At 43.5% G+C, this 20,387-nt stretch overlaps 1 protein-coding gene across 9 annotated transcripts in view; it reads left to right on the top strand.

Moving 5' to 3' along the window:
• Positions 1 to 20,387, top strand: part of LOC105561998 (cysteine-rich motor neuron 1 protein-like) — a 273,339-nt gene that overhangs the window by 135,718 nt on the left and 117,234 nt on the right. The gene's annotated exons all lie outside the window — the stretch shown is intronic.

Genomic DNA, 20,387 nt, shown 5'->3' with positions numbered 1-20,387 from the left:
TGTTTCCAGTGACGGGCATTACAATTGCTCGATGAAGTTTCTTTATATAGCCATACGTAGTGCTCCCTTCAGCCGCGGCAACTATAAAAGAAGATTAATTCGCAAAAATTTCGGGTGTTATGTTCTTCATTGGCGCGCAACGAAGTATCCGAGTAATTCCGTCTGACGCGCGGCGGGAGGAGGAGAGAGAGAGAGAGAGAGAGAGAGAGAGAAAAAAGATAGATAATCCAACGTGTGCACCGTCTGGCATTGCGGTGCGCGAAGGTGACTCGCTGCCGCAATAATTTTCCCGTCCTGGGTCTGTACGAGCGGCGGTAAACACGAAAGTAAGATTTATTATCGCCGCTGCGCGAACTTACTTTCTCAAAAAAATTTCGATTTAACGTGTTACGTCACTCGTTCATGCGTTCTCTTCGCGATAGTACTTTATAATATCCTTTTTTTCTCTCTCTTTCGAAAGGTACATACAACGCCAATTTAATTTGGTCCTATATTTCTTTAGCCCTGGAAAGGCACAGGAACCGAAGTGACATCTCCAATCAACGTGTGTTATGCAATTTTAGTTTAAAGATGTGATGAAAATGCCAGGGGAAAACCGCTGACCACAATCTTGTACACCAATGCCCACAATGGGCGTTACTTGGTCTTATTATCTTATTTTATCTTTATAATGTCCCAGCAAGGCCTAATGCCCAACCTAATGCCCCAAAAATGCCTAGTAATGCCTAGTAATGCAGCAAATCTGTACACCACAATGCCCATAGCGGTTTCCCCCTCGTGAAAATGTAAAGAGAAAATATAAATATATCGCGACGGGCTCCGTTCGGTGCTTCATGCGGCGATTTATTTGCGACATTGTAGTTGCAAATTTAATCCAGTACGTGCCACTATTATTTCTAACCTGTTATACAATTCCCTGAATTATATTGTATCATTGAAATGTCGATGTATTAACAGACTCAATATAGATCGATCCATTTGACGAAGCGATTTACTCCATCTTTTAACATCGACACAGATGAGAGGACTTGCTCTAAAAGTATGCATCTATGACTTATTCGTCTTTTTGAAAGTTTACGTAAACGAGAGGTATAAAAAGAAATAGAAAAGCAATGTCATTTTATAAAAAGTATTTAGGAGTATTTAATGAAAATACTCCTATTTCAAAATTACAACAGCTTTATTAAATAGGGAATATCAAGCTCCCATTTATTAATAAAATTAATACACTCTCAGTTTTCACCACAAATTGACGATTGAAAGTACAAAACACGAGATTTATCATTCGAAATTACCGAGATCGATCGCGCTAATATTTACTGGGCAAACACTTTCTTGCGAGTACCGCGAATTGTTAAAGCGGGACTCTCTTTTCCCTGAAATGAATAATCCAATGGCGAGCATTTCGTGCAAAACCGGCGGCAAACGCAACCTCCGTTTGACAATACTTTAACGGTCTTGCACGCGCATTTCCGCAAGGGGTTCAGACGCGAAAGTACCGCCGGGAAGGCTCGTCAAATATTCCGCTTGCAATAGGATTTTTGGCAAGCGGCCTACGTTGAATTTTCCCCCGACGCTCGTTGTAGCGCGTTTCCGTGCCACAAAACGCGAAAGCATCACTTTTGTTGCTCGCCGCGTGGATTTTCCATTAGAAATTGCCAAGATAAAATCTTCGAGGGCAAGTTACTTTCGGCACATGCATTTCTGCTTCGTCTCGTATTAGATCGGGCGATTTTGAGAGGCAAGCCGAAATCGATTATACATACTTTGTCGATACTGTCGAAATTATGTGAATTTTATTTTCGCCAAGTTTTATTACAATTTGAAACATGACATTTGCTTACGATATGATCTGAGAACGTTCAATCATTGTGAAATCCGGAAAAGTAGTTTTGTGGGAATTAGGTCTATGCGTTGTGCGGTTCCACCGAGGGGGAAACCGCTGACTAAAATCTTGTACACCAATGCCCACTAATGCCCAGTGGGCATTACTTTATCTTATTATTTTATTTATCTTGTTTTATTTTATTTTTTTATCTTACTTTATCTTTATAATTTCCCAGCAAGGCTTAATGCCCAAACTTAAGTGCCCAGTAATGCCGCGAATCTGTACACCAGAATGCCCTCAGCGGTTTACCCCTCGAGTTCCACTTGGGTCTGCGAGATTCCACGCAAAGCGAGATCCACCCCGCACCGACCCTTTGTTCTCGTGAAAAAAATTGAGTCTCGTGTTTCTTTGTCAATGTGTTAGAAATGTTCCAAACCGTCGAAGAATCACATTTAGACCAAAATGTCTGTGTGTACGCTGAAATTGGTGCCGACACTATATCTTCCGTAAATTCTGAGATATCGGCTTGAATTTTTTTTTCGATTTACAAAGTATCATTGAAGGAAGGTTGGTATTGAATTCGGCGTTAATTGGCGCAAGGGTTCGGTGTATCCATATATATCTTTTTTAATTTTTCTATTGCTGGAACAATGGAAAAATGATATTAACAATCCCGCAATTTTCAAGATGATTATAGCGACTGCGGGAAGGAAACGAAATCGGACTGAAGCGCTTTGAGACGCCACTTGTGAGGTATCGCGTGCAACCCTTTACGATGTTCGGAATTTCTTTCGCGTGTCGCGGCGAACGTGCTGGAAATGTCGGGATTCCGTTGCGTCGAGGAAGGGAAAGAGGAAGAGAAATTCCACTGGATGGCCACGCGATGGCATAATCCGCGAAGGATTTTTCCGGGCGTGTTTCCCCGCGTTTATTTTTTAGCCTCTCGTTGACACGATAAGCGGCCGTCGGACGTGTGGCGAGGTTCGCCACGTTGACGGTGAGGAAATGGGCACGTCAAAAACGGGAAATTAAACAGAAGACGGATAAACAGTTGGCCCAAGATTAATGCCTGGTACGTGCGTCGCGCAGGGAGTACTTCCGTTCTGATGAAAGAGCGACCCGCGTATTCCATACGTGCGCACGCGTAAGGGCGACAGTCGCGAGTGACTCGCGCGCGGAGAGTCCCGTAGGAACAGATCGTCCGTCTCTTAAGCCTATCACACAATAGGAAAGCGCAGGAATAGGGAATAACACAGGCAACAGAAATACCTAAATTCCAACTTATCAGAAACCGTGTATCGACGCACAATGGAATAGACAATAAGAATAGAATTTCCGACGCGTTGGACTTCTGTTCCCTGTACCTGACCTACCTGACCAATTGCGGTTGAGACTCTGGGACAGGCACGTGGTTTCAAAAAGCAGACGATTGGACAGCACTCTTACTGCCAACGAATCATTGTGTCTTGGCATTACATAGGTTTCTATTCCGTGTTTCTATTCCTTATTTACACGCAAACTTAGTCTTTTTTTACTTTCGATAATAATTAAAAACTACGAGACTGAACATTTGATATTTGATTTTGAAGAGAAAGCATTGTGTGGGAGTTGCATAGAATGGTGTCGAGGCATTAGAAATAACACTCGCACGCACAATACAGAATATAAAGAAAAAGTAGACATGGCAGTCGAGAGCTGGCGACGACTCGGCAAGATTGAATTTGCGAAGAGTTCTCGCGAGCCAGGCGCATAATTCTTTGCTCTCGGGAGGAAAAATTTCGCGGACTTGAACTTAGCTGTTAAGGAACTTTCAGCCGCTAGAATTATTTCGCGTTCGCCAGATGGCCCGTGTTATCTTCATTTTTTAGTTGCTGCTCCCGCGATGACGGGACAAAAGCGTAAGAGTTGAAAGAGCGAGAGAGAGAGAGAGGGGGGGGGGGAGGGGAGAAAAAGTAGATCTCGCAGGGGATAGATACCCCGCGGAAGGAATTTCTTTGTAAAAAATATTGGTGCAGAAATTTAATTCACGCAGTGCTAGCGGCATTATACATATATTATTGCGGCGAGACAATCTCGTATTTTAAATTAAAAAATTTTGAAATCATTTTTGTGGCTATAATATTCCGCTAAATGAAACAAAATATAACTACGTTTTAATGAAGGTTTGCTGAACAAAAATCAGAATATTCCACACGATTTAACAAATTATTCATTTTGTTATAACAGAAGCTCGCAACTTTTTCGCAGTATCGCGAATTACAGGTTAATGCTGCAGCTATCGTTTAATGCTCGTCTTTGTCGTAAAAAATATTCAGTCGCAAACGCTGCACGAATTGGAACATATACAGTAAGACGGAGGTGATGAAACGACTCGACGACATCGCCGATGATTAATATCCGATACGCAGCGCACGTGAGGAACCGAACGTGCCTTCGATCCCGCACGTGCAACAAGAAAGGATCTCGTAAGGTTGCGACGTGTTTCGTCGCGAAGTCGAGGTCGCGGCTAGCGGTTTTCGTTCGGCCTGCAACCGGTTTTACCGCAGCGGCCACCTCGACGTGACGTCACTCTACCTGCGAGCGATTTTAAGGATATCGAAGGACGAAGCGCGGCAGGTGAAAACTCTACGTGTTACTTCGTCGCTGGACGTAAACACGGAAACTTTCTCCCTTTGGTATCGACAATAGAAAACGTCGTGGCCGACGAAACCTTTTGCAATCTCGGCGCACTTTGCTCGCTATAAACAGCGAATGCAAATAGCGTACTCGATCGTGGTATTTATGTCATTTATTTCGGCCTTGGCGCGCACGTGTGATGTATCCAATCTTTTTTAGCCCGGGAATGGTAATACGAGTATTTATAATGCAAATCATAATGTGAGATCCTCGCAGACGCTCATCTATAGATACGTCGGACGGTTTTGTATCAGAAGATTGAAGATGTTGATATATTTGGCAGGCCTTCGATAGAATAGCATAGAACTGCCAATAAAATTACCACGATCATTGCAAGGCAGGTTATTAATGTCAAGATGCAGACGTAAATTTTGACATCTCAAATTTGCATCTCCAAGTACTCGCGAGGCCCGTGACGTACCCAAATACAATGTTACGCCTGCCTGATTTATATTTGTATAAACTTTCGATAATCCAAGAATTTCGTATACGTTCCACCTGATTGAGTTGCATCTTGTGTCGTTCGTGTTAACAAGATCCCCTGGAAACTCGGTGTATTCAAATCCGAAGCTTTATGCATTATTTATCCGATATCGTTCTATCGACTACGTCGATGGAGATGGTCAAGGTAGAACATCGATTTCCCGTAGACCAACTTTTCTCGTCGAGGGATTTGAAGATACTGAAAGTTTCCCGGCGGGACTTGAATATATCCCTGTATACGTGAACTTCGTCAATCTCCATCGATATCGGTGGCGATATTGATATTGTCTCTCGCGCAGCGTATGTTCGTTCGAAATTTTCATTTATAGAGAATTGGAGTTTCCACTCGCGATGCAAATGAGATCAATCCGTAATTCACAAGGTACACCTGAATTGATCGCAGCGATAGCTTAATCTGATTTTAAGTGAGGTAAACGATAGAATCTTGTAAGACGCGGAATATCTTTCTATCTCGATACCCGAGATTCGCTTTGTCGGCTGTCGCACACGCCGTTTGTTAGCGGTTGCGATCTTGTCTCGGCGATGCATCCGCTGTGCATTGGTTCTCATGATCGTTCAAGTGGATAGAATGCCGCAGCGCTGCTGCCGACAAGCCTGACTGAGCATCCCACGTCAAAAATGCAAGACGTAGTATGTACGTACGTCAGGTAGCTAGAAACCGATCGATCGATGATGCCTCGTTCCGCGGAAAGTGGATTGAGATTACGGGGCTCCGAGCTCGATGCTTATACCCGGGGTATATACCTACTTAGCTAATAACATGCTTAACATTTATATTGAGGGCCGATATCGCCTGGCTACCGAGTTAAATAAAAGGCAACTCTACAGAAGACGTCGGCAATCACGCGAGTAGTCATTTCGCGAGTAGTCTTTTCTGTCGGCAGAGGATAATGTCATGGAATACCGATTCGTGCTCCGATGAAAATGTACCACCCGGATCGATTCGCGTTGCGTTGCTTATTTTGGAAAATTAAGTTATGAGAGGGAAGGATAAAGGTTCATTTACACATATCCGTGACGTGTTCGTTCAGTTCCGTGAATTTCCGTCGGTGTCAACGATATCAAATATTGCTTTCTTGTTGTTTTTAACGGACGCGTTCGTACATGTCCGGCACAGTCCCGATTCATATTGTGTGTTAATATAGTTTTTAAACAAAATACTTAATTACTTTTCTATTTAATTACTTTTAAACTTTAACACGTGTAACGTTGCTTTTTCTTTTCGACGAGAACCGTGGTATACGATATTGTGCTTCCGAGAACTCATTTGCTCCAGAAAGATCCATCAATGTGGGCATGCGGACCACATGGACGGACAAAAATTAAACATCATTACACTTTGTTTGCCAAGAATGTCACGCAACCACCATGCGAGCTTTATCAAATTCTTTCCGTAATGACCAACGTTTTCTAAAAGGTGGCTCGTAAATTGCTTACTCGTTGACATAACGTAGAATTAATGCAACTTGAACGGGCATATAAAATGCGTATGCACTATGTATTTATGTATGCTCCTTGATTTTGCTACACTTGTGAATCATTCTCGAAAATAGCTGTAGTGTATCATGATCGAAGATGTTCTTGTAAACGCGATCACGTGCGCAAGACTCAATCAGGTCATGGGTCTTCGTCGTATTCGTTGTTCGTTCGTCGAGCATTAATTAACGACGCGCAACGGAGCGCATTTCCGCCAAAATCAATCATCCGTCCGCGTGCGTAACGATTAACAGGCTAATTAAAACGAACCGGTTGCGTGCTATCGTTGCGGAAATCTCGTGGCCTCGCTCCTCGCTCCTTAACGTCCTCCCGCGGTGTGAACTTATTCGGTCCAGCCATCCATTAATTACGCGCGCTTAAAGTGCACCGGAAGATAAATGAGAGTCGCGAAAGAGACGAGAACAGTTGACGAGACATACGCAGTTGTTTGCGCGTCCGAGAAAACGACGAAGATCAAATCGTCTCGAATTTGTAACGGCAAACAGAATCACGGAGGATTGCTTAATGAGAACGAAAAGAGGAAACTGAAAGTACGCTGGGTGAGAAAGACGGGATAAAGACGCCAGAGAGAGAGAGGGAGGGAGAGACACGGAGAGACATGGAGAGACAGGGAGAGACACGGAGAGGCAGGAAGAGACAGGGAGAGGCAGGGAGAGACATGGAGAAACAAGGAGAGACAAGGAGAGCTAGGGAGAGACACGAAGAGACACGGAGAGGCAGGGAGAGACAGGGAGAGACACAAAGAGACACGAAGAGACAGAGAGAGTCAGGGAGAGACATGGGGATACAGGAAGAGAGAGGGAGAGGGAGGGAGAGGGGAAAACAAACGAGAAACGGCGTGAAGAAATATTCCAACAACGAGGCATTAATTACGACCAGCATCAATTACGAGTTATTAATTACAACGTAGATCCAATTACAAGGTTTTAATTACGCGCTAATTAATGCGTCTGATATAGCTGCGAAAATTTAACCGCTTGTGGTGGACCAAACTCGCGGAAAATTCGATCGGGCACTTCCGTCCGATCTGCTGGCCCGCAGAAAGTTAACGAGAGAGTTACGAGGGAGAATGAAATACGAGAGTAATTAGTCGCGCTCGTCACTGACCGCAGGCAGAGGCACGCCCGACGTTCTTACGTTACATCGTGCAAGTTTAATATTAAGCAGACCGTCCCGCGAGGGGGCGAGAGCGCGGGAACGTTGGAGGAAAAACGATGCAAGTGAAACGACGATAGCGACCGGCGACGATAAGGGCTGGAGGAGCGTAACAAGGATTCCTGAAATTCCAGTGTCCCTCGGGGCCGCCGACGCCCAAAATGAATTTTCTAATTAAGATTCAGTCGCGTTGTGCCCGGTGGTTTCTACCACCTTGCGCTCGCGCGGGCCCCTTTATGAGATAATACTCCCCCGGCCGTTTTCTAATGAGAGTAAATTACGTCAGTGCTGTTCCGCCGGCGCTATAATACACGCGTGTTCGCCATTGAATTCGACGGATCGCCAACTGTTCGGTTACGAACGCATTTCGATGTAAATCGAATAATAATACTCGGTAATTGAATATCCCCAAGACGAAATATACATTTTCAAGAGGCATATTTTTACAAAGTAAATCTGTCACGTTTCAAATATATCGACCTGTACAAGTCGTGTAGCTTTTTTTATTGAAATATTTTTTTTGTACCATTAAATTTTAATATCTTTTTACTCCATGATATTTTATCGTATGTTTTTTGCTGTGACATAATTTTGTACTTTTTACAGCTTCCGGTAACGTTAAATAAAATGAATTTTAGCAAAACTGTCTGCGGCGAAAAATCAATGGGATATTTTCCGTATCGCGACATTTATGCGTTTCATATCGGCAGTCTGCGCGACAAAAAAGGGAATGAAACAAATTACGTACGTATAGTATCGCACGTTTCTTTATTTAAATCAGCGCGATGGCATTTCGCTGGCAAGAACCGAAGTTATTTATCGTATAATCGTGCCCGGTAATTAGAACGATTCATTTGACCAATTAGTTACATTCCTAGACGCGAGTTTACAGCGTTTTGCATTCACGAGATTAATGTACAAGTACTGGATTTCTTTCTTCTAACCATTCTTGTACGTATAAATAACATTTAATTGCCAGACACAGGTGCGACTGCGAGATTAAAATGAACTGACAGGAGACATATACGGACACATTGCTTACTACTACACTTACGGATGGGAGCAACAGCGACATTGCAAATATTGAAGAAATGAGACCGTATCTTACTCGCACTGACGAGAACTCTTGCCGTTTGTCTTCTTTACCGTTACTTCGTCTACAATTTCTCTAATTATACTCGAGAAAATACTTCTTTTGTTTGCGCCGAGCAAACACTTATAAAATCACTGCGATCATTGCTTTGCTACCTCACGACAAGCAGAAACGGTCGCACTTCAAAAATACCTTTGGTGCACTTTTAAAAAACATTATTAAAAACGACACCTCATTAACGAGTGCGTTCCATGTTAGTTCGCGATCTTCCTTGCTCAATATTTCGAGTTAAACGACAGGGAAACCAAATTTGCACGTAAATCTGTCTATTGCGGAAAAACTTCCGCATGGCAAATAAAAAAAAAATACCCGACCGTAGATCGTCGAGCGTATTGGTCGAACGGATGAGGGAATGAAAACTGCGGCACAGATGAGTCCAAACCATAAGCTGGCAGAGCAATGTTTCATCGCGCCCTTTTTCCGGGCGGACCCAGCTTAATCTCCGCTCCGAATGCGCATAATCTCGAGCGAACGTTACACGGTCGTTCGCTTTTAGGACCGCAACATCGGAACGCGATCGGGGTCGGGGCCGCGTTTGTTTCCGCGGACGCGGCTTGTCGTTTCGTACGAATCACGGCCGGTTAAATATTTGTCTGCGACACAGGGACAGAGGGACAGAGGAAGCGGAAAGGGTCGCGTTAATATGTTCGTTAAACGTGGGAAACCTACGATGACAGACATCCAATTCGCTGTCATTGTAATTGACGTTATCGATGCGCGCGCGCGACGGACCGTTTATTTTTGAGCGCCGATTGATCGACGATTGGGGACCAGCAGGCGGGAGCTATCGTTCCCGTTAACGAAGCTAATGTACAGACGGATTATCGCCCGTTATCGCGACAGTAACACCGTCCCGTTAATAGTGTCAGGGAAAAGTTGATTAACCCTCTCGACTGGCGTCGCGTGGCAGCAGAATCGCGCCGCCAGTGGTTTTGCACGTCGACCGCGTGTAGAAGATAAATTGGCTCGATCGAAATTTTGTAAAACTATTCGAAAGCGTTATGCAAGCCGACCGCTTTGTATCGCAACAGATTTCTGTGTAATATTCAAAATAAGGATAAATAAAGTGACACGGCGAAAGCAAAATGCAGAAACAAATCACGGGCGATCTTGCGCCAACTTTATCATAAGCGATCGCTACAAATTGTACCTTTGCGTAATAGTTGTTTTGTAATCGACGCGAGGAGCTGTAGTTGGGATGTTTAATGCATTTACGAGGAAGACGGTCGACAAAGGATGTATTTCTTCACCCTTTTTCTCCGATGTGCCTTTCTCTCTCTCTCTATATATATTTTTTTAATGTCGCTGATGCACACTCAATCCTCTACGCCATTATTAATGTCGTGCAACTTTCTTTGAAACGAGATTAAAATGAGAGATTAATATACGGCGGAAAGAGAAGAAGAGAGAATTAGAGATTTTCGTCGTATTTCGAAAATACTCTTGATCGGAATAAATGCGATAATGGAACTGATTCATCTGTTCCTCTCGTGTGAGAAACGTGCGTTTCTCATTCCAGCCTCGGACTAATCTCGGATTTTCTACAGGGCGCTTCTTTCCCTCTTCCCGCTTGCACGGTTCGTGGGCGAGAAAAGAGGACGATAGGGTGGTTCAGACGAGATTATTCTCATCGATGGTTACGGCTTATGTACGCCAGACGCCATTAGCTCCTGACACAAAAAGCGGGCTGCCGCACGGCTAATACCGAATTCTGCTCGTCTCCTTGTGGATCCCAAGCCGCTATGTTGCTCCGGTGGAGCGAGACTCGCGCCGTTAAAGTCACCGTTGATTCATGCTTCTTTTTCATATCTTCCGCCACGGGTTTTACAAACTTCACAAGTGTCTTGTAAATAATACTGTAGACTATTGTGCTACACGTATCTACGTACATCAGTTTATCGGCGAAGCATTAAAAACATGATCGAGAATTATTTGCAACTACTTCACTGAAAAGAGATTTTTTTTGCGTTGCCGTAGCTAATTGTAATTTGCTAAAAATATTTTGCTGCGTCGACTATAAATTTCTAAACCGCAGCAAACGGTTTGCTGTCGCATCTAATACAATAGGCAGTGTAGCAAAGTATTAGCTATCGCAACTAAATATTAGCTGTCCACATTTTGCAACTGCAATTTAGTTACCACGTGCAGGTTTTAGTTACGGCAGCTGTAATACGGTTTTTTTTCCGTGTTCGCGGGACGAAAAAGTATTTCAGTTCTGTAAAAGCGAAGATTAAGGAAATAGCTTTCCCTTTTATTTGCTTAACCGCCGTCTCTCGGCGTACTTTTCTTCGCGCGTATAAACTTGGTTAAAGAGCCAATAGGATCGTACTATCTATTTAATGTCCGGATAGCCTGGATACGCCATGGGATTACGGAGCCTCGTGTAATTCCGCGCGCGTCAGACTAATCCGAAAGTAATTCCGTGACAGTCTGATAACTATACGCTGTACGGCTACGCTAATGGATTCCTCTTCGATAATTGTAAATCTGTTATACATTGCGGGGGCGCTCAAAGTAACACTCATCGCGTTGCCCGACAAGAGTCGTGCGGCCGATCGATCGTCTCGATCAAATTTACCGACTCGCGGCAGCAATTCAAATTCGATGCGCGTAACTCCGCCAATCTAACTTGGCGTCGCTTCCCTCTTCTATCTAAGCATTGATTCGATTATGGCATCGCGGACGAGCGTCTCTTGCCGCATCAAACCTCCCTCCGAGCAGAATATACGATACGAAAAAATACTACGCAATCGTACAATGCTGAGGAAATTTTGTAAGCCGTAGCAATTAGCGAATAAGTATTACCTGTTTTTAAATATTACCGCTATGTTTTTGAGCTTTTTTTACTTCGACAGCACGCGTGATATTCCAATTTAACGAAAGCAGATGTGCGCGAAGAAACAAGTCATTGCCACGTGTCTAAAGAGAATTTAAACTGCGCGCGCGAGGAGAGAGAGAGAGAGAATCTTATATAAAATGCAAATTCGTTCTTTTTTATTTTCGATGCTTCTGCGTCGAACAACATCGAGGTTGATGCTTAAACGGAGCGTAAACGCCGACGATAGTCGTGCGAGTTTCAATATTTTCGCGCTGAGGCCATCGATAGTAAAAAAAAACCTGGTGGAAGGAACGGTGACGTTTGAAAATGTGGCCGCGGTCTTTCGTAAGGTAAAATCTGGCTCAGCTGATCGGATCGGAGCACTTGTGGCATACGTACGTATGTACACGGTGTGTCTATTAATGGCCGCGCGATTAAAACGGGTGGTTACGCGAGCATGCCGGACGAAAATAGACGTGAAGCAAAACGTGCAAACCTATATCCTCCTTCTCCCCCTCCTCCTCCTCCTCCTCCTCCTCCCGCTCTCTGTGTCCTCCCTGTCTGCGTTTCCCCCTGCGCAAACTGACGCAAACTGCGTCAGCGCGTGCCAATTATTCTTCGCTGCACGTCGGAATTACGTTTCATAACGTATGTACTCTGTATGTTTTCAATTTATCAACCGGGAAGGCCGATATGTTTTTCGTTGCGAGAGAGAATAAACACGTAGTTCTCGCCGAAAGGAAATAACCTGCGGTCCGCGTGCACGTGCATTCCCCTTTGTCGAGTGTCGTAATAACGTAAATATCTCTATCTCCACGCGACAGCTATTACAAAGCAATTGTGTCTTGTAACGGTACATTATAACGAAAAGAAATTAATTTAACCCTCGAGCCTTAATTTGTTCTCGAACGAAAACTGTTTGGCGCCCGGTCGAAAATTCTCAGAGAAGAAGGTCCCGTGACGTCGCGAGAGATCGAGTCTATGATGCGTGAAGCGATACCGCTACATTGTTTTGAGAAAGGAGTGCGAGAGGTGTGTTAATGTACGAACAAATAAATACATCAGTCATTTCCGATAGGTCGCGATGTGCTCGCATCCGCGTTGTCATGCATCCCTGCTGCTCGTTAAAGTCACGCAGCTCTATTTTCGAGCAACCCACCATCAGCCCCGTTACCGCCACATTTTCCAGTGTCTCCCCGGTGCGCTTCCGGTGGCAACCGTACCGATTAAATCGCAGCTGCCCGCTCGCCGATCCCGGAATTAGGTAGTTTTTTTTACGCAATGACAGATCTCTCTGCGCGAAAAACTAGCTTTAAAACGATCGACGCGCTCCGGCACTCTGGTTTTATCCGATTATTGGCACCGCTCGACGCCACTGAGCTTAATTAGCCGAAATCCGGTCGCTGCCCTCTGACTCGTTCGTGATTGCGCGCCGTTGTCCTCGATAGTCCGCCCATCTTCATTAGGAGGAAGGACATCCGCGTGTTGTTTTGCGACAATTCCAGTCGCAAGCTGAATATCGCTCGAGTCAATACATGATCCGGCGTAACGAATTTTGCCGGATTTTTTTTTCAACGTCAAGTAAACTTCGTCATATTAAAAAGTTGATTTTATATCGGGCCATTTTTGATTCGACGTTGACATATCAGCGCGCCGATGTTTCGCTTATTAATTACGTTGATAAATAAGCACGTTTTCGAGGGGTTGACCAAAATTTATTTATTTTGTTTCATCTTATTTTGTCTTTATAATGCCCAAACTGATGTCCAAAAAATACCTACACTGAAAAAAATTTCTGGTTGAATATGGACGAATCAGATAATTCCTTTAGGATTTATCAGAATTCCTTTAGGATTTACCAGAATTCCTGTAATCCTACAGAAATTCTGGTAAATCCTAAAGGAATTATCTGATTCGTCCATATTCAACCAGAAATTTTTTTCAGTGTAGTAATGCAAATCTGTATACCACAATCAGCCTCGCGCGTTTTGCTTTATCTGCGCTTCCTTCAGACTATACCTGCACTACGGAAATAACCAATCGGGGACCTGATAACTTATGATCAGAGTACTTGCTACATCTCGCGATTCCGAGACCGTTCGTCATGCGCTCTAAACATGTCTGATGGCTAGGGAAAGGGAATCGGAAACGGGGGTGAAAAGTCCAAAGCGGAAACTCAGTGGTTGCGCATTAATAAAAGACCGGACAAACTTGGGTGAGGGATAGGAGGATGCATGGCGTAAGAGTGGAGAACTGATCCGGGTTTAACGAGCCTGTCCCGAGGAGTCTCGTCGGTACCTCGGAATCGACGTCGCGAAAGTTTTATCCCTTCGTCGAAAGCCACTCTTCGGACTTCCGCAGAGAAACCCGAGACTCGAGTCCGGAAAGACATCTCCGCATTGCCGCTTCTACCGTTATATATCCGGTTTCTGCGAAAAATTCGATTTCGTCTCCTTTCTTCGGAATCACCAGCATCGACAACGTTATTGCCAGGCATGGCAAATCTGTTACTCCTGTGTCGGGATAAATCGGAGATTAGGCAGTCCCGCTAGAGGGGACGGGAGAAACTCGGTCTGATAGAATGTAGGTATGATGCGATAAGAAGCGAAGAACGGCAGAAAGCAATTTTAAACTTACGCGGATTACTTCGGCGAATAAAATTTGCGCAACTTTTCTATTTCTCGAAAAGTATATTCCATACACTTCCCTTGGGATTATAAGGTTTGCCTGGTAAATAACATAATAATAATCTTTTACAGAAATCAAGGTAGTGATATTTTTTTTTTAATTCACCAAAGTTCAAACGAGATTATTTACCATTTGCAAATCTCTTCGCGTTTGAAAATTTCACGATGAATTGAGGTCTCTTAAAGTAGTAGTTTTGATTAAAAGATCCCTAAAGAGGTTCTCTTCGAACAACTATTGTAACAATCAACCAATTTAATCGAAATAGACAATTTGTGTCAAATTAAGTGCATTAAGTTAATTACATTTGTTTCCAGTACGAAACGGAAAGTATCACGCGATGTTGCGAATTGGTCATTTAAATAAATAAAGTTCAATCGATATCCAATTTATATTTTAACATCTACGAATGAATGGAAATTATTATCAACGCTGACTATCAATCATGTTGCTCGCAAAGCGCACAGTAAATGCTATTCATCGTTCGATCTATAATTCTTGCACTTTATTCGTTTACTTTTCAGTACTACTTCTTTTTCCACACCTATAAAGAACCGGCTACCTATAATTCCGTAAACGAGTTCGTTTTACCATCAACTAACTTTACTCTCGAGCGAATTCTTTTTTTTTCTCCGAGCTTTCAGGTAGCTTCTTTTTTTTCAAACAGAATGTTTGCGCAACGATGCAACGAGCTAACTAGATACCTTTCAGATGGTAAAAAGGCTCTGAAAGGTAGGATGTCGCGCGACTACAGAAAGCGGAAATAAAAGACATTCTCCGCATATTGTAAAATATTACTGACATTCGCGAACGTTGTATTTTTCCTTCATCCTCGCTGCTGCTCATTATGCGCGAATATTTCCCCGACGCATGTTGTGTTTCGCATTACTTTACGCCGAGCAGAAGCTACAAAAGATTTTCTTTCCCTGTCTCGGGATCGATTATAAAAATCAAGTGCGTAAGAGATGCCGAAATCACTTATGAGGAGAATAATTGAGGCAATAACTTATCCAGTTTGTTTATGCGTTCGAGCACTTTTGACTTGTTGCTTCGTTTTAAAACTTGTCCAATTAGCGCAATGAGATGCTGCAGCGATTTCGTTCAGTTTTAATCGCGTAAAGTATAAATCATCCCCGCGTCAGTTTTTACATTGATATTACTTCATAATCTGCAAATCCGCGGTAATAGCACATCAGCGGTCCGATATCGAAGTTCACGATTGCGTGCGTGCTCGGCGTGTTTTAGATTTCTCGCTCCGCATTATGATCGCGCTATGCGAGCTCGCGCGATGTTACTAATTCTATTATATTTCCAATATAGCGATGGTACCTCATAAGACCACATATTTCAATGTTCAAACTTGGAAGTTGTAATTGCAGTTCGTGGAAATTACTTGCAGTCATAAATATAACTTGCCAGAATGTAGCGAATAAGCTATGCAGCTCGCGCGGCATTTACCGGCCGAAACTTCAACCGATTATCACTGAGGATGCAATTACTGTTCTCAGATTCACCACGGATCTTTCGCACAAGTCGCAAAATCTTTCCTCTATCATACGCGACGCATCCTGTTAAAGGATGAATCATATATTGGGAGAGAATAATTATTTTTTCCATTCATTTCTTTATAAACGTATTGTGCGAAAGTAAACATGTTCAAATTTGTAAATTTATTGCCACGCGATGAAAGTTTAATTTAATTTGCTGAAAGAGAGCTACTTTAACATATATTTTTTCATGATTTTAAGTCATTAAATTACAGCACGCTTATAAAATCACTTTAACACAATTTCAAATTTTGACGTAATAGGGCAGGCTATTGTGCCTTTGTGGGTGCACTTTGCCAGCTCCGGCTGTTACACCGTTGCGATGTCGTTGTATACATATTATACAATTTATCAATTCTTGACGAGCTCTTTATGGCCGTTGTTTGTCATTGGCGGTGCGCACGATCATAAAGTGATCTGTCGCATGAAGCTGCAGTCAACTACAACGAAGGAAGGGGGAGAATTCATATTTGCGGTTGAAGTACCGCTCGCTATCGTCGAAGCTCTAATTGGCCCGCGCGTATCAACGCTAACAAACCAGTCGTTTGTAAAAAAAAAAGGGGAAAAGTAAAATGAGGGATGCATGTTTATCGCTTTCACAGCGCTTGCAAACGAAAATACTCGGAGTGCAAAGCATATTATCCTAATACAGTAATTCGCTAATTTATGCGGGATTCTCGCAAAATTCGAGGGAAGATAGAGATCGTAAAACGTACGCTAAAGTTATTCTCGCCGACAGACGAAAGCGCGGAACAAGCCATCATCGAAGATGTGCGATAGTTGGAATGAGTCGTAAACGTGCCACGGCGAAACGGGACAGTAGTAAATTTCGGCTTTTGCGCGATCCTGAAAGTGAAGGTTATCTAAACGTCTTCGGGCGAAAATCCCCGCTACTAAATTATATAATTTCAGTATGTTCAATTTTGATGCCGACGAGCCCGCCCAATGTGGATAAAGGCTCGAATGTAGTTCACAGAATTAAACTTTTAACAAGCGGATTATAAAAAAAAATGAACGCCACGTTTTGAGACGGAAAACTTGATTACTTCACAATTTCGCTTACTCTTCGTTTATCAGTGAAATTGCATTGTCATCGGCAATGAATCGAGGGCAAGTGGAGGAACAATTCCCCTCCCGCGAAACGATTTATTGCCGGTCAGTGTACATGTCGTCACAGATGAACTAATATATGAGAGCTTTGATATTAAGTACAATAGATCAACGTGATGATTTTGGTCACAAATTTTACGTGTACCCTTTGTCACATTATTGAACTCTAATATGCCATCAGCAGCGATTTCGGCGGTTAAATTTGATAGTAATGAGTAGTGATATGCGTGAATTATTCGACCCGGCTACATTAGAAGATCAGTCACGAGGGAATGGTAAATCCGTGTAATGTAAAAATCTAACAGACCAAATGCAAATCATTATTACTAATTTATTATCAATACCGTAATATTTTCAACTGGATGATTCCTACACGGGATATTGATTGCGCATCGATTTAACAAGATTCAACATTTCCATATTTATTAACGCACCCTACGCGGGCACAAAGCAGCGTAATTAATTAACGCCAAGTCCGAGCGCGTGTACAGCGTCCGTAACGATATAAATGTTTATGACAGATATGCCGCGGGCCGCGAATCGAGGAGGACCTAAACAGCGCGCGATTAATTAAATTGTCGCTGCGGGCGGATCATTTTTATGTTGTGTCAAACTGTACCACACACAAGCGCGCGCGCGCGCGCACACACACACGAGTAAAAAATTGAAGAATAAAGTGTAAAGCATCTCGACATGACACGACAAAAATGAATCGGAATTATTTAGCTCCAATTTCCAAATCGGCTTTCAATGTCGGGATGTGCGCGACTGACTACTTTTCGACGTGCAGGCCCTTGAATAACCCGGCGGAGGCGCAGCGGGGATTTAATCCATCTATCAAAAGCTTTAACGAGCAATCGAGAGGGGGACTTGGTCGTCCCCGGTCGTAATTAACTCACGGATTGGTAGCTTTCCATCCGAGAAGCGCACCGCCGCCTGGGTTTTCCTCGCAATAATTGTGCCGCTGGTTAATTCGTCTCCGAGGGCGGAGAATCGTCCTCCCGAGACAAGATTGACGTTCGCGCTTACTTGGAAACTTGAATTAATACGATTTCGCGCGAGCGGTCGCGCGATATCGAATGGATATCAGCGGGCATTGCCGATGGCATCGTACGCAATGCGAAATAGCTCCGAGTGATTGCTACGTTCGCGCGCGTAAAAATTTACGGCACGTAACGCTCGAAAGGAGATCGCGCGATTGCAGCTGCACGGGTAGATATGTGAAATGCTTCGGGATTAGTAAATAAATTTCTGATAAAATATTAGAATAGCAATAACTGCGCGCGATACCGTCGGTACCGGAACATATCGGCGTGCTCCTGCGTTGCTTTTTGCGCTCGCGTTCGTGCTTTATTGCTTGTGCAGTAGAGCACACACGTACGTATGTACGTACATAACAAGCACGTAGAGAGCAAGTACTTTTAGCATGCATTTAAGGTGGCCTTTTAACTGACCGCAAATAGACGGCGGTCCAGTGGGAAACGAATTTGCTTCGACGCCGCTGCCTGTATTTCTCGTTCAATTTCAAGAGAAGGCACGTGGGAACTTGTACACTCTAGAAAGTGTGCGTCGAGCCTCGAGCGAAAAAGCCTCTCTACCTTCCAAGATTCTCCTTTTCGAGAGAAATCGAGATATCCATAGAAAATGGAATCGTGCTGTGCGCACGCTTTTCTTCTATCTTTAAATGTCTTTAATATATTTACGATACAAGTCTTTGATGTATCACGATATAAGTCGTTTTACAAGTGATACGAGAATGGAGGGTAAATTGTTGTTGTTTTTATTATTTTTTCTGACAAGACAATCTGTAGCGATTAGATTAAAATAAACTTTTCACAAATTGATCGGGTAGTAACAAAGAAGCAACATTTCTGCTTTCTACGGAGATTTATATATAAAATCTCGACAGATATCGCATGCTGTGCACGAAACGACCTCCAACGATGATTCCATCATCCGTTATCTCCGCGATATCGTACACAAGGCTTGCAAAAAGCAGTTTTACATGAAATTAATGTCCTCTTGATTATGCACATCCTCTTTACCGGCATGTGACGTAGACAATCAGCCACGCGAGAAGATAACATAGCGAGTTGATTTATGGAGACTGCCGTGTTCGATTAACGCGCTCAGCCGGAGCGTCATTTTTAATGTCGTCGCCGGTGTTATCGTTCATGGAAGGTATATTATATTATGTTTAAGCGCGAGAAGTGACGACGGCCGTTTAGACGGCAATCGATTTTCGATGCACTACCTTCTTTGAGTCCCGATACCCACGCCTACCTAGCTTTTAATGCCTCGGTCCTCCTCGACAAAGCCGAGCTTAATCCGACTATTAGATACTTAGGGAAACTGTCGGCTTCCCTCGGGCGGAAGTCAACCAGGCGATCGATAGATTTAGCTCTTTGCCATTCCTTGTTCCACGAGCTTTTCTCCTCTCTCTCTCTCTCTCTTTCCCCTTTTTTTTCTTTCGCCGGAGTTTCGTAATTGGCACATGTTTTAAGATGGATCAACTGCTTTCTCGTGATTTGTTTGAAAAACAAAAGCGCTCCTCGCAACACGAATTGAACTCTTTTGTAATCTCCGCCAGATGCTTGCCGCTCGTAAGCGGACTGCCATCTCAAATCCGATGTCGACGACTAATTGGAAAGTTCGATACGGCAATCGTATGTTCCGTGTCGTCAATAGTTTTGTATTTTCAACTTTTTCGGAGGAACGAAAATATAGGAAACAAATTGAAATTTTATGGCATTATTTCATCATATCTGTATCTTCGCCCACAGAAAACATTTCCGGATCCAATGCTATTACGCTTCGATGTATCATGAAATAGGATCTATATAGCGCCAATCATATTTATTATAGGGAAAGGAATATTTTGGAGTTACTGGATTTTCGCAAATTTAATTACAATCACGTTTGCAATCTCAACGTTGAAGATTAACGCGACCTCTCGCTTTCTCTGCTGTTGCTCTTGACACTCGTGTTTCTCGCAATAACCGGTATGAAAGATAATCGGAGAAATTAGTGGGCAGCGCTATTTAAACATGCGTCAACGAAACACATCGCTCATCGAAGCGTCTGAGCTAGCGAGCAAAAGTATCCGCATGTCTCGAAAAAGCGCCTTGTATTCGCCAACAAAAATTGCGAGCGCATCCGCGGGGGGCGTATCCCGCGAATTCCCGTCGTGTTATGCAACCGCTACGGTTCTATCCCCTTCCTATGAACCTACCAGGGCGAGTTCAATGGAATCCCAACGATTTCGCCGGACGTCGTTGTACGATATAACGACGCGCAGTTCACTCGTTCGTCGGGCAAATGCTAGAAAAATGCCATGTCGAGGAAGAGAGAGAGAGAGAGAGAGAGAGAGAGAGAGAGAGAGAGAGAGAGAGAGAGAGAGAGAGAGAGAGAGAG

Source organism: Vollenhovia emeryi, unplaced genomic scaffold (genome assembly GCF_000949405.1).
Source record: "Vollenhovia emeryi isolate VEMERY1.0 unplaced genomic scaffold, V.emery_V1.0 DF939197.1, whole genome shotgun sequence".
NCBI lineage: Eukaryota > Metazoa > Arthropoda > Insecta > Hymenoptera > Formicidae > Vollenhovia > Vollenhovia emeryi.
Note: the sequence above shows the minus strand (reverse complement) of the source record. Positions and strands in the feature narration are given on the sequence as shown.